At 38.7% G+C, this 15,215-nt stretch overlaps 1 long non-coding RNA gene across 3 annotated transcripts in view; it reads right to left on the bottom strand.

The window, feature by feature from the left end:
- Window positions 1–15,215, bottom strand: part of LOC101730793 — a 276,111-nt gene that overhangs the window by 51,639 nt on the left and 209,257 nt on the right. For all 3 annotated transcript variants that reach the window (XR_004222696.1, XR_004222695.1, XR_001924600.2), the window contains one exon: window positions 4,452–4,533. This is a non-coding gene — a long non-coding RNA (uncharacterized LOC101730793). The remainder of the gene's footprint in view (window positions 1–4,451; window positions 4,534–15,215) is intronic.

The following is a 15,215-nucleotide window of genomic DNA, read 5'->3' as shown; positions in this document are numbered from 1 at the left end:
CACATAATACCAAAAGTACAGTGTGCCAAGTTAATGATTTTTATACCACCATAATAAATACTTAACCAACAGATAGTTTATATCATAATAAGTAGCTTATACCAAACTGTAATATTTATCTGAAAATATTGCCCTTTTACATCTTTTGCCTTGTGATGGTCTTTGTGCTCCCTTAGAGATCACATGACAGGAAATAATGCAGCTTTAACAGGAAGAAGTGTGGGAGCAAAAGACAGAACATTGTCCATTAATTTGCTGATGTGACCTAACATGTATGTGTGCATTTTGATTGTATGATCCCAGTTAAGTTTTTCTTCAAAATGAATAAGACAGAGAGCATATTGATCAGTTCTCTGGAATAACGCTCTATCTCTCTGCTTGACGTTTTAAAAGATCTTAGGGTGAATTCACTAAAGTGCGTTAAAACGAGCGCTATTTATAGCATGCGTTAAAAATGTTATCGCGTCTAATTTTTAGACGCGATGCTGCTTGCAGTATTTAAGTCGCGAAGACTATTTTCATGCGGTATTTGATGGAACGTGTGCTAATGAATGCATCGCGCACAAATAGTCGCCGCGTGTGAAAAAACGCATGCCATATGAGCCATACATGCCATTACTTTCGTAAAAATACTTTTAAGAAAATGACAATTTCCCTGTAAACTGGAGGCTGCATCACTCTAGGGCCAACACAGACTTGAATAAATAACACTGCAAAGTCCATATTTTATTGCCAAAAGCTCATTAACTGTACTTTTCTATAATTACGGCCTGCCTCAAGTAGGTGTTATTTTTTTCACAGACAAATGCGATATTTAGTGCGTCTAAGTGTTTGTGAACCATGCTTTAGTATTATTTCCGCATGCGTTAGCGCGAAATTTAACGCATGCGATATATGACTTAACGCATACAAATACTTCAGGGAATCGCGCATTTTTTCCGCGTCAATTTTAATGTAAAAAAACACGTGATATGCCTTATCGCACTTTAGTGAATCAACTCTATTATTTCTTGATGCAGTTATGGAATAAAACAAGGATATGTAGTTAATAGGATAATGAAATAGATCTGTGGCCTCCTATGAGGCCCAAGTCTCACCCATATGAAGCATGATGTTACCATTAAAATCATTATAATTACAGGTTTCTACAATCATTATTGTTAGACTGACTGCCCCAATGGAAAACAGACACAGAACAGTAAGAATGCAGTGTTCTGTCTAAGAACTTTATCTTGGCCTCTCTTTCAGGTAGCATATTATTGGAGACTGCATGAAGAAGAAGCAGCTATAATATATGTATGAAAGGAGGAGAGCAGTTGAGCCTTACCAGATTTTCAGCATGAGGGAAGTAATGGTATTTCCATTTTGTTTTATGAGCAAGATATTCTCCATCAAACTGAAAGCCATCTGTTCATGAATGTTCATAATCTGCAAATCATCCAGGTCATTCTACTTATCATCTTAAAACATGATTTAGGAAAATTTGTATTCCATCAGATTTCCATCAGGAAAGTAGACTAAAGCCAATATTAAAGCCATATTAAAATGTGCAATTGCTTTATTATTTTGACTCCAGGGGAAGGTATAAATACACTATACATCTGTGTACTTATTAAGGTGGAGCATCTCATGTGAAGGCACCGCAAATGTAAGTGACAGATCAAAATAGGAATGTGTTTGGGAAAGGTGGTGAGAAATAAATTAGCGTTCCTCCAGTCTTTTTATTGAAGCCACAGTAGTAATATAAGCAGGGGTTAACAGGGGCAGCTTTTTAGTGGCATCGTAACTAGTTTTTTACATGGAAAGCACTGTACCTCAATTAACCTGTAGTTTATATATATATACTGTATATAAAACCACTGGTGAGGTGCACAAAGTCAACCAAGTTTTAAATGCCCAGGTGCATGGAGTATATGACTACATGTAACCAAAAAATCCAGGACTCTCAGGACTTATTGGAAAAATTGTAAAAGAGCTTTATTCAACGTTTCGCTCACACATGAGCCTTCATTCTTAATTATAGGAAGACCTTCTCCCATAGACCCCATTATAAGTAAATAATTCTACTTTTTAACAATTATATCCTTTTTTTCTGTAATAATGAAACAGTAGCTTGTTCTTGATGGTAACTAAGTTGCATGAATCCATACTGGTGGCAAAACATGGAGATTGAAAATGATCCCTTATCTGGGAAGTTCTAGGTTCTAAGCATTCAGGATAATATTTCCTACACCTATACCTAACAGATGTGCTCTTAAAGCATGTATAAATTAGGTTCTTTGGGATTACACCTCTATGATATTTACTGATCCACCTCTGGACTACTGGCTTAAACACGTCATTTTTTCTGTCCAGCGGGATGCTACTGTTGGATGTGGACACTGCATGGTGTCTCAGTTAAGTCGGAGCAACTTTTTTTTCAAATTGAAATACACTGACTGTGGAGTGTTGACACAGGAAAAATACACTTCATCCATTTTTATCTGATCCTACATTACATTCCTGCCAATGGAGTTTAGATTTTGTAAGATCCTACAAAATCTTTTGCTGTTGTGTGGTATTGCGTACTGTTGCATGGGAGATCAGATTAAATCTGTCCCATAAAATCTGATGAAAAACGCTTGTGAAGTGTAGCGATAAGAAAGCAGATGGCTGAACCTTTTTAATTTAGAAGCAGATTCCTATGCATTGGATTTCTTAACAAAATAACTAGGTTTTGATATGGCTGAACCTTGATAAAAAAAAAAAATATATATATATACACAGTATATATATATATACTGTATATACACTACACATACACAAAGACAAGAGGTGCTTTGCATTCATCCATTATCAATATATATATATATATATATATATAGGACATTAAGACATTCTGTGCATTAAGCTACCAAAAATGTCCTCAGGGATTGTTTGTCCATATACTGCAATATTCATGCTGGCCTACTATGTAAAAGTCATTCCTGGTCTGGCCAGTCCTACACTCACTTTCATCTTATTCACTAAGATGTCTATGGCTTCATTATACATTTTATACAGGGACTACATTTTACCTGCAACATGCTTGCTTTCAAGGTTAAAGTTCCCAAATGGTTGCCCTTTTATTGGCCACCTCCAATGTAAGTCAAAATGTCTTCCTTTAATGACTGTATTTCTTAGTGCTATTTCACACATGGCGTTTTTACACAGAGTTATAATGAAGTTCAAAAGTAGTATAAAAATGCCAAATAAGTATAATAATGGAATAAGTTAATTTGCCTGGATTTCTGACATACACGGAGATGGTTGCTGAAATTACATAAGAATGTTGTTCTGCGTCATAATGTAATGTACATATGTGGCGTTATTACGTACTTCCTGCAATGCCACTATTTCATGTCTTTTGTTTCCCTGTATTCATTGTAGGCGTTTGGTAGGAGTCATTATGCAAGTCATTAATGATATAAACATACAGTGCTCAATTATACATTGCTACAAATGGTCTGTCATTATTGCACATGACATAAAGTGAGGCAATGGGCATGGCAAAGCTCACATTCATTTAATGTTGTGCTGGTTTTAGGGTCTGGTTTTTGTTATAATTGTACCAACAGTGGCTGGGGGCAGGCCGGAAAGGGGGCGTACCATGACATCAATAGGCAGAGCTATAATGTCAGGTGCAGAGTCCTGTTGTGAAGGATGGGTCGGCGGGGGATTTGGTGAGTATAGGAGCTAAGGAAGGGAGAAAGGGACAGATCAGAGGTGAGCTGGGAGCAGATTAAGTAGTTGTCAAGAAATTACTAGCAAGTATATTCATGGTAAATTTGTAATACTGACCCCAGCCTTGGCTAGAATTTTATTAGCTAGACCGGTGAAATACAAGCCAGGTGGCAACCCTAGGTGCTTTGTGGGAAATTTGAATAAGTGCAAAGGTTTGTGGGAGAGTAAGACAAATCTTGGTTAATTTCGGAATATGTATGGCTGGTATACGTGTGTAGAAAGGCTCATTTTCTACATGCGTTTTTTTATCATGTAATAAAATTAATAATAAAGCAGTTATAAAACGTCATATGTGACACAGCCCTTATGCTTTAATGTTGATATTGGGTGTTATTGGCTGTATTTTGTGTTGTGCTAAAATTGCAGCAAAGCATCGTTATTTTAGACATACAAATGAAGAGTCCATATTGATACGATGCAGCTCCATTGCCCTCGGTAATAGCAGTTACCTTTATGCAGAGGTAGTTATTGTCTGGCTTGTGAAAGTTGTTTAACTTGAGCAGCTTAAGTGCAGCATCTAACACTAAATGAACATCAAAGTGAAGGAAAATAAAGAAGAAATAAAAGAAATATTGTTTTCTATGGATTTATGGACAATCTACTGTAACACTGACATGCTTAAACTGAGCAGAACTAAATTCAGCCCCAGGACATTCAATATTAAATAAAATCATTCAACTTGTACTTACTGTGTTTTCTGCCCTCCCCTCGCTTGTTAGTTCAGCTAGCTCCTTAATCCCATAAACTCCTCCGTAATCATTTTTCTTCACCCTGCAATAGTGGATAAAAGTCTTGTAAACCGAACTTTAATTAAACAGCTCTTTATACCCCGTGGAACAAAAACCAGTGGGAAGCTTTAGAAGTATTATTGGACATCATTTATAATCTTAAAGTCGCCATCATACAAGATTCCTGATTAGCGATGGACAGACCTTGCCATGATAATGTAACAACACACAGCAGCCTTTGAAGCAGCAAGTCATTTACATATTACATGCACAGATATATGTGTGTATCAGTGTCCAATATATATATATATATACAGAAGTAGAGATGATGCTAAACATCTTGAAGGGATTGTTCACTTTGACTTAACTTTTATTTATTTTATTTATTATGATGCAGAGAGTAATATTTTGAGACATTATGCAACTGGTCTTCATTTTTTATTATTTGTGTGTTTTTTTTTAATTAATTCACTTTTTGTTCAGCAACCCTCCAGTTTGGAATTGTAGCCTTTACCAGGTTGCTAGGGTTCAAATTACCTTAGCAACCAGGGAACCAGGTTTGAATGAGAGACTGATTTATAGGGGAGGACATGAATAGAAAAATAAGCTATAAAAAGTAACAATAACAATAAAATTGTAGTATCACAGAGCAATAGGTTTTTGGCTGCTGGGGTCGGTGACCCCCATTTGAAAGCAGGAGAGAGTCAAAAAAGAAGCCACAATTTAAAAACTATTAAAGTAAATAATGAAGACCAACTCAAAAGTTGCTTGAATTGGCCTGTCTATAACATACTAAGGAGTATATTTATTATAGTTTGTAAGCCGGCATCACTGGTGATGTATATAGTGTATAAGTAAACATTACCAGTGATGTTGCCTATACCAACCAATCAGATCTTTGCTTTTGCTTCCTAACTTGTAGGTGACTCTTCACATTTAATTGCAAATTGGTTGCTATGGGCAACATCACTAGTAATGTTTACTTATACACTATAATAAATATAGTTAACTTAAGCATATCAGGCTCGCTGAGATCATGCCAAGTACCACTGTTAAATTCTAAATTCAGTGCTAGTCATAGGCCAGCAATGGACATCATCACAACTACGTTCCTGAATTTGTGTTTCTTCTGACACTCATTTAGCTGCAGTGAAGTTGCAACAGCACAGAATCAAATTTTCTAACACAGTGTCGTATCCATTAGCACAAAATGTGCTTTTATTATTTTAATAGACGAATCAAAGCTAACTCCTGATTGGTTGCTATGGATTCCTGAGCACATTTACCCAGTGTTAGTAAATGATGCCCTTTAAAGAGCAAAAGTACCTGGCAAAGCAAACACATGAACAGAATAAATCTTAAATCAATGGTCATTCTAAAGAGAAGTGTAAGGGATTGTAAAAAAAAAAAGTTTCATTTTTTGTGTGGGCAAATATGCTTTCTGTTTCAATGTGACAGTTTTTTTCATTTTTTTGTTTTTTTCATTTTTTTTGTTTTTTTATATATAAATATATATATTTATGCAATGCATTTCACAACCTTTTTGTGTATATTTATGTCATGTATTCACTGGAAGCAAAACTTCTCCTTTAAATAAAGAGAATATTGTTTATCGTAAAATGACAAGGGAAATTTCTCAAGAAGTTGTGGAACTGTTTAAAATAGAACCTTGGGAAATGATTTTGTATAAGCAGTAAATAGATTTAGGGTTATGGGTTTTCTGAAAGGGTATAATCCCTCCTGCTACATGCACTATCTCACATTGGTACACCTGCAATCCTGCAGCCCCTCCCCAGAGGCTACTACTACAGGCACAATCTCTCCCTACTATACCTGCTATTCCTTAGCTTCAGTCCCTTCCCAGAGGCTATTATCTCCCCACTGCTACTATAGGCACCATCTCTCCCTACTATACCTGCTATCCCACAGCCACAGTCCCTTCCCAGAGGCTATTATCCCACTGCTACTATAAGCACCATCTCTCCCTACTATACATGCTATCCCACAGCCACAGTCCCTTCCCAGAGGCTATTATCCCCCACTGCTACTATAGGCAGCATCTCTCCCTACTATACCTGCTATCCCACAGCCACAGTGCCTTCCCAGAGGCTATTATCCCCCCACTGCTACTATAGGCAGCATCTCTCCCTACTATACCTGCTATCCCACAGCCACAGTGCCTTCCCAGAGGCTATTATCCCACTGCTACTATAGGCACAATCTCTCCTTACTATACCTGCTATCCCACAGCCACAGCCCATTCCCAGAGGCTATTATCCCCCCACTGTTACTATAGGCACCATCTCTCCCTACTATACCTGCTATCCCACAGCCACAGTGCCTTCCCAGAGGCTATTATCCCACTGCTACTATAGGCACAATCTCTCCCTACTATACCTGCTATCCCACAGCCACAGTCCCTACCCAGAGGCTATTATCCCCCCACTGCTACTATAGGCACCATCTCTCCCTACTATACCTGCTATCCCACAGCCACAGTCCCTTCCCAGAGGCTATTATCTCCCCACTGCTACTATAGGCACCATCTCTCCCTACTATACCTGTTATCCCACAGCCACAGTCCCTTCCCAGAGGCTATTATCTCCCCACTGCTACTATAGGCACCATCTCTCCCTACTATACCTGCTATCCCACAGCCACAGTCCCTTCCCAGAGACTATGATCCCACTGCTACTTTAGGCACCATCTCTCCCTACTATACATGCTATCCCACAGCCACAGTCCCTTCCCAGAGGCTATTATCCCCCCACTGCTACTATAGGCACCATCTCTCCCTACTATACCTGTTATCCAACAGTCACAGTCCCTTCCCAGAGACTATGATCCCACTGCTACTTTAGGCACCATCTCTCCCTACTATACCTGCTATCCCACAGCCACAGTCCCTTCCCAGAGGCTATTATCCCCCCACTGCTACTATAGGCACCATCTCTCCCTAATATACTTGCTATCCCACAGCCACAGTCCCTTCCCAGAGGCTATTATCCCCCCACTGCTACTATAGGCACCATCTCTCCCTAATATACCTGCTATCCCACAGCCACAGTCCCTTCCCAGAGGCTATTATCCCACTGCTACTATAGGCACCATCTCTCCCTACTATACCTGCTATCCCACAGCCACAGTCCCTTCCCAGAGACTATGATCCCACTGCTACTATAGGCACCATCTCTCCCTATTATACTTGCTATCCTACCATGTTTGTTATCACGCAGCCTCTGTCCCAACAGGTATCCTCCTTAATTTGTATTCTCTTAAAAAATGGTAAGTGATGCATATTCCTAAGATTTCTAAATGTGATAACAATATTTCACCACAAACACTGGAATGGTTGGGCATGGCCTAAATTGTATATTTTAATGTTGGGAGATAAGTAGATGTGTACCAGATAGTTGTCTCTGGTGTGATTTGATTTTCACTTCATGCTCCATCTAGTGGCAGCTAGTGGCAGAATACTTAATCAGTTAATAATTATTAATAATTATCAGGGCTTAAAAGTTATGCATTGACTTAAATAATTTAGATGAATTACAGCATAAAAAATATTGGGTTCCCTTAACTCTGAGAATGGGGCCCATTTAACCTTGCTGGACAACACAAGGGCTCATTTCCAAATGCTCAGCGTAGCTGTGGCCTGCAAAATATGACACGCTTGCACAATTAAAATGCTGTTTATTAAAGGTACTTTATAGTAATACTTGGCACTACTGTTTCTGTCCCACCTCCTCTAGCAAATTGCGTACTGTGCACCTATTCATGATGACAGTGGAACTTACACCTAAAGAATCAGACACAGCCATCATTTTGACACCAGGTGCTGGAAATGACATCTGAAGCTTTAATTGTCAACTCCCAGCTGCATTTACATTGGTGTTGTGAGGAAACTGCATTGTGGGTAAAAAACATGGCAACTTTCATCCAGAATTGCACTTTGCACACTGCAGTGTAAATGGCCCCTATGGTGTGTCATGGTTCAGAGAAAATAGCAGTGAGGATAACAGCCTTTTATCGGCATAACACATATTGAGCTAGTTCTGGTTTGCCCATGACTGAAAGGACATTAGTGCTCATTTACATCTGATCTTGTTTTGGATGTACTTGGCATCAAGTGGGTACAGACATTTGAATTGTGATTGTCCCTAAATTGCTCTAACTAAACAACTGTGGAGCAATCACAACCTGTGTTTCCCTATATGAATTCTATATTGCCCAATCATAGAGCACAGTTTCAAGTGGTCATAGAAGTGAAGGTAAAACCAGTCCACAAGCCCAAGTCAGTATAACAGACCACAGAAATGTATTTCTAAAAATGTTAATAAACCACATTTTAAAAAGTGTCTTTGCAGCTAATATATTAGTTCTAAAGTTCTGTCCATCTGTCCCTAACATCTCCAAAATCCAGGGATTGGGGAAAATCTATTTAAAAGCACAGACCTTTGATGATATTTATCATATTGAAACATATCTTGATAGCTGATTGGACTGTATGAGGCCAATAAAACTATTATGTTGCAACTGGGGGCACTGAAACAGAAACAATTGTGTTTGTGTAGGAAACTTTGCTGATCAAAACAAACCAAGGAATCTAAACAATGTTTAGCCCAGATTAAAAATAAAGAAACGGACATGTACCGTATTTTGGTTTCTAACACCAATCTTTGTTTTCCTTTAAATGTAAACTAAAAATTTCCATGCATTCAAACTATGCTCCGATTGGTAGCAGGCACTGAATTTACAAAGGCTGCTTAAAATAGAAACTTTTAGGGTCAAATCTGCTCCTCCTCCCCCCAAAGCGTGTGCAGCTGAGTAAGCCCGAGGCCCCACTATAAAGTCTGCTTCCTATTAGCCAAGATAACAGAATGTTGAAAGATTCTCTTTAAGAGCACAGAACTGATATGCGCAGGAGAGAAGGTGCAAAGTAAATATGTGAAGATTAAAGCTGCTGTGAGGTTATGCATGAAGCTGGTGTGATGCCAGGTGGGGAACTATAAATGCACTACGGGCTGCTGAATACTTAGTCATTGGGCTGAAAGAGGAGTTTCCTGCAATATAAATGTGCTCCCTCTTTTGACTTGTCATTTTTATAGTGCCCCTGTTTGCTGCCAAGGAAATTAACACATGAGCATTAAACTATAACAGTGTAATTAAATGGACTGATTTCAAGCTGCTGTGGGAGAACTAGAAATGGCAGACTCTGTCTAGCTACTTATTAATACTGATTTCAAGAGAGGCAATAATAAGGGGTGCAGACCCTGTAACTGCAGGGTTGACACCAGATGTATATGCTCAGAGGGGCCGTGGGATTGCAGTTTGCACATGATGAAAAGGCAACAAAAATTTATTTTGTTGCAGTGCCTGGTAGTTGTCGGGTTATACCCCTGATGATTTCCCATCTCTAGTTTTCCAGTTGTATTATGTTTTTAGCATTCTATAAAGGAGTTACTGAATCTCCTTTTACAAGAGCTCCATCGTTCTTGTCCTTATTGCCATGATTTCCAATTTCTATATTTCCTTTAAAGCCCTACTACAAGTATGGGATCCATTATCACCAAACCTGTTACCCAGAAATCTCTGAATTATAGGAAGGCCATCTACCATGGAGTCCATTTTAGGGAAATAATTCAAATTTTTAAAAACAATTTCCTTTTTCTCTGTAATAATAAACCACCCCCTTGTACTTGATCCCAGCTAAGATATAACAAATCCTTATTGGAGGCAATCCAGTAAATCTGACTATCATTAAACTATCTTCAATGTAGTTATTTCCAAGAAAACTGGTCTCAGAAAGAAACAGTGGAACTAGAAATCACTATTATAAAAAATATGGTTCTCTGGTAGAATAACCTATTCACTTAAATAACAGGAATTAAAAATATGTCACATATACAAGTATGGGACCTGTTATCCAGAAACCTGTTGTATATTTATATACTATATACTATAGAGTCAGAGCAGTTTCCTCATACATTAGACAAATTAATTGCACTTCAAATGTCAAAGACAGAGCAGGAAGAGTTTGTGCTGTATATTCATGTGTATTAGCTACGTTGGGTAGTGCCAGTTACGTATCCTTATTAGCTTGTAGCATATATTGACTGAGTATCAATTAGCTTGAATATTTTGGCTTTTACACAAAACAAAACAGCTACCAATATCACAAAGCATTTTCCTAAAGGATTGGGGAGTTATCGAAGAGCCACAGGTTGGTTAGGTGCTTGGTTTTAAAGACTAAACTCGATGAATTTCTATTCTCATTCAAACTAAATGAAAATATATTAAGATCATATTTTCTAAGCAAATTCAATACCTAATTAGGTAATAATTAATATGGGTGTGGAAGCCAGGGAAGTGCCTATAAATATTAAAAGGCAATACTAGGAAAGAATAAAGCCGGTCATACATGTAAGGATCCCCTTTTTTCGTAAGGCCACCAAATAAGTGGATATTTTACTGATATGCCCAACTTGAGGTAGGCAATATTGAGTTGATCCGAACGTTTGGCCCAATAGCCAATCGCATCACAATGCAGTACAAGGCCATCATCGCAAGGACCACACCAACAAGCCAATGTGTTCCTTATCCCAATGACATTTTTAAACCTGCCCTATAACATCTGAACGAGTTTTACCAAATATCAGCCTTGGAGGGCCCCAATCTCGGGTCAATAAGCTGCCAACACGGTCTGAGCAGCTTTTATTGGCCCATGTATGGCCACCAAAAAAATATTCTTTTTGTCATTATGTAATGACAGCACCACTCCCAGCCCAGCTCTTTCCATATTCAGCCTGGGGCAGTTTTCTACAAAAGGTAGACTGGCACCAATGGACCATTCTTTCCCGGTAACACTGACACGTTCCTACCGAACGTTAGTATCAGTTATATCACTGCTGACTCACTGAGCATAGAACAATTTTCCGGCTTAGTAAGCAACTCATGGTAATGAATGGTGGGTTGAGAAATGCATAATATGTATCTATGAATTCATATTTGCATAATGGGAACCAAGAGCTTTCATCCACTGCTTTAATATATGTATCTCAGTGATACAAGATGAATAGCTTGCTTGTCTTTGGGTTTCCTGACTCGTACTATAAAGCAACATGTAATAACTTTCTCTTTTTTACAGAAAGATATTACTCACTCTCAAAAGCACTCATGAGCGCAGCGTCTCAAGGTTCATTTTACCGCAACGTGTTAGGATACAAAGTACTATTTAGCACCGTGAGTTTAATTCCGGCCTGGGCACTATCTGCAAGGAGTTTTTCTATTCTCCTCTTGTCTGTGTGGGTTGCTTCCCGCACTCTATAACATACAGTCAGGTTAACTGTTTCCTGATTAAATTGGCCCTACTGTGTGTAATTGTTATAGGTACTTAGATGGTATGCTCCACAAGGGTAGGGACCAGTGTCAGACTGGGGCATGTAGGGCCCACCAATAAACCTGACTTCAGGGGGCCCCAGCATCCAGTGCCAACAACTCCCCCCCCATCTTCACCTTCCCCCCACACCACACAACTGCCTCCAGTACACACACAGACTAGCAGGGTCCAATAGGATTGGGTCTCACAGGAATTTTTCATGGTGTCCCAGTGTCCTGGTGGGCCAGTCCAACCTTTTTTGGCTGTTAATAATGAACAATCTATGTCTCCAATAGCCCTGTAACAAGATTAGTGGACAGAATTTGCAACTTAGAGCCCACCAGCCGGCAGCTGCTGATGAACTAGATTTTATGTCGGCCGATGTAGGATTCTGGTGCTGACGCTGTTGTTACATACAAAGTTCAGATTTGATATACATAAGTATTTGAAAAGTTTGGTGGCTTTTATTTTTCTGCTTCAGTTAGAACTCGCCTCTACCTCTCACATTACTAACTCTGACAAAGACCTTCCTGACCAATGATGTAGTAAATGAAAATGAACATTACATATAAAGGGTAACTGATCCTGTTCTAATCTTGTGACACAAGTGCTCAGATGTTGTGTGCTCATCTAAAGTACAATAACATAACAACATAACACAGATGATGTTTTGACAGAATAAAAACAGCAATAGCAGAAATCTGCAATAGTAAAGGGAGACTGGTACCCCTGAATAAAAAGCAGTCAAGTTCTGCCGAATCCTTGCAAGAATCTCGAGTTCCCCAGGTCCAATACCTGTATAAGCATTTTCAAATAGAAGAAAATAATTTCTCCAAAACTTTACATGTTGGGATGGGCTGTGATCTTTGTCACTTTTTAATATCTTGAGTTTGATTGTAAGGTCTTACAACATGGCACGTACATTGTTTCTTCCATGTATTGAAACTCCTAGCAATTATGCATTAATTCTCTCATTTATTATAATAATACTCCTGCTTTTGTTTACGCACACTGCATACAATATGGTGCAATCTAAATAAATGCAACACAGAGCAAGAGTCATTGCTGGGACACATTATTTAGCTTGAGCAGAACTATTCGATTTGTATGTATATGTATATGTATGTATATCTTTATTTATAAAGCACTACTTATGTACGCAGTGGTGTACAGTAGAATACATTAATACAAACGGGGTTATTAAGATAATAATAGATAAATACAAAGTACAACAATAAATACAGATAGATACAAGATAAATACAGTTGCAATAAGTTAAGAGTCGAGGACATAAGAGGAAGGAGGTCCCTGCCCCGTAGAGCTTACAATCTATATGGGAGGGTAACTAACAGACACAAATAGGCAAATATAAGTGCTGTAGGTCACAGTGGGTGACACTACAATATAAGTGCTATTTCCCAGATCAGGTGCTGGGTGAGTGCTCCAAGAGGTAGTCTTTAAGTTTAGTTTTAAAAAGACTGGGAAAAATGTTCCCAGTCTGCTAGATAAATAAACTGAAGAAGCCAAAGCAATGGCACATTTATCAAGCAGTAGTGAACATGGCAATTGTACATGAATTTACATTACAAAATAATAATTAGCAATTCAGATAGGTATTAGCATGCAGCGTGGCTGCTGTGATGTGTACTGGTAAATTAAATTAATAAATTATCAGCATAATCACAGTAAAAGAGGGACACCTTTAGATCATTACAGATAGAAGTATATAATTAAGGCATAAAGTCTATTTATGGAATACAGTATGGGAGTATAAAAAGCGTAATATTTTAAATCTATTAACTTGCAGTCCTGTAACAACTGGGATCCCATTTTGGGTCATATACAGAAACTCTATGTAGAAATGCAAAAGCAGAATGCATATTTGGCCATTCACCCATTCAGCACTGCAGAAGGCAGCCAGTGTTCTATTCATGTTTGGGAAAAAAGCAAATTCATTTCTGCAGTGAGGCAGTATTAAAAGTGCAAAAAATAAGGTTTGCCCCCCATTATTAGCACTGTGCACACTGCCTTCCTAGTCACAAATGACCTTGAGTGCTTTACATGTGCCCTCTTCTATGGGATATATTTTTATAGAGACCTGCGCCATTCGAGGGTATCATTTCCCTTTTAACTGGCAGGTTTCTAGAAGTATGAAGGTGATGGAAAACACACACAAACAAAGGAACCCCTGGGGTGGGACAGAAGAGGCAGATTCCCCAGCATTACCTCAGACGCAGCTGCCTGGCATAATTCAGAGCTGCTCTTCCCAATCCTTATGTTATTATTACATATAACATTATACAATAACGCTACTCATGCATCACTTTTATTTCTGCTTGTAGCTGTTTTTATTTTGTAATACTTTCTTTTCATTTTGGCAGGTACTAAATTGGTTCTTTGCGATATACAGTTACATTGTTGACTTAATACATAGTGGAACAGCTGTACGGACAGCAGGGTTTCACTTATTTTTTTTTTCACAAGGAGACACATAAACCTGGATTGTGGCTCCAACAAAAGCTGAATTTCCTTGTAAGAAACTGTCAAATAAATGCTGCCTGATATACGGCTTGGCACGGAGAGGCGAGCTTACTGCAGCTACCCAGGGCTTCAGCAACATGACACTGGATTTTATGAGATGAGTAATGAACTGCTGAGTGAAGAGCAGAGACTAATTACTGCAATAGACTTTTGTTAAACTGCTAGATATAGCCTCTTGTTGTATCACAATTCCCAACTTGGTTCCCATCTACTCTTTTTTTAGCATTGCATTTTTTTTAATCTGGGGATATTGCAGTGAAATACAAAATAAGGTCTCTCCTTTTTATTGATGTGGCCCTTGCAGTTGGTATGAGTCATGTCAGCTGACCTGTAGGCTGGCAATCATTGGGTAAGTGACGGCGCACCGCAGGGCTCACTGCTGAGACAGCTATGTTTATTATTAGGTAGCAGCATTATTGCCACTAATAATAATCCGCCTGCCAAGACAAATAGGTCAGCTTAAGGGATACACTGCCCTGTTCACCCTGTGATGTGTTTGTACGGTGAAGCAAAACCAGTGATTGATTCAGCTCTGTGTTTTACTTTGCCCGCTCCTCAGCAGCACCTCATATCTCAACCAGGTTCTTTTTTTTTCAGCCACTAAAATATACACTAAATGTAACGCATGGAAAGGCAAATGCTCTTCAGGGTATAAAGAAGAGAAACCATAAGCCTTGGAAAAAATGATAACGTGTTGAAAGGTGAAAAAAAACATTGTACAACAATAGGGCGGCCTCCGAGCGCTTACTTCACTCCTACAGTGGCGTGACACCCTGGCCACTCAGATATGACTAACACCTTCCATT

Source organism: Xenopus tropicalis, chromosome 5 (assembly GCF_000004195.4).
Source record: "Xenopus tropicalis strain Nigerian chromosome 5, UCB_Xtro_10.0, whole genome shotgun sequence".
Lineage (NCBI taxonomy): Eukaryota > Metazoa > Chordata > Amphibia > Anura > Pipidae > Xenopus > Xenopus tropicalis.
The sequence above is the reverse complement of the archived record's forward strand: the minus strand, read 5'-3'. Positions and strand labels throughout refer to the sequence as shown.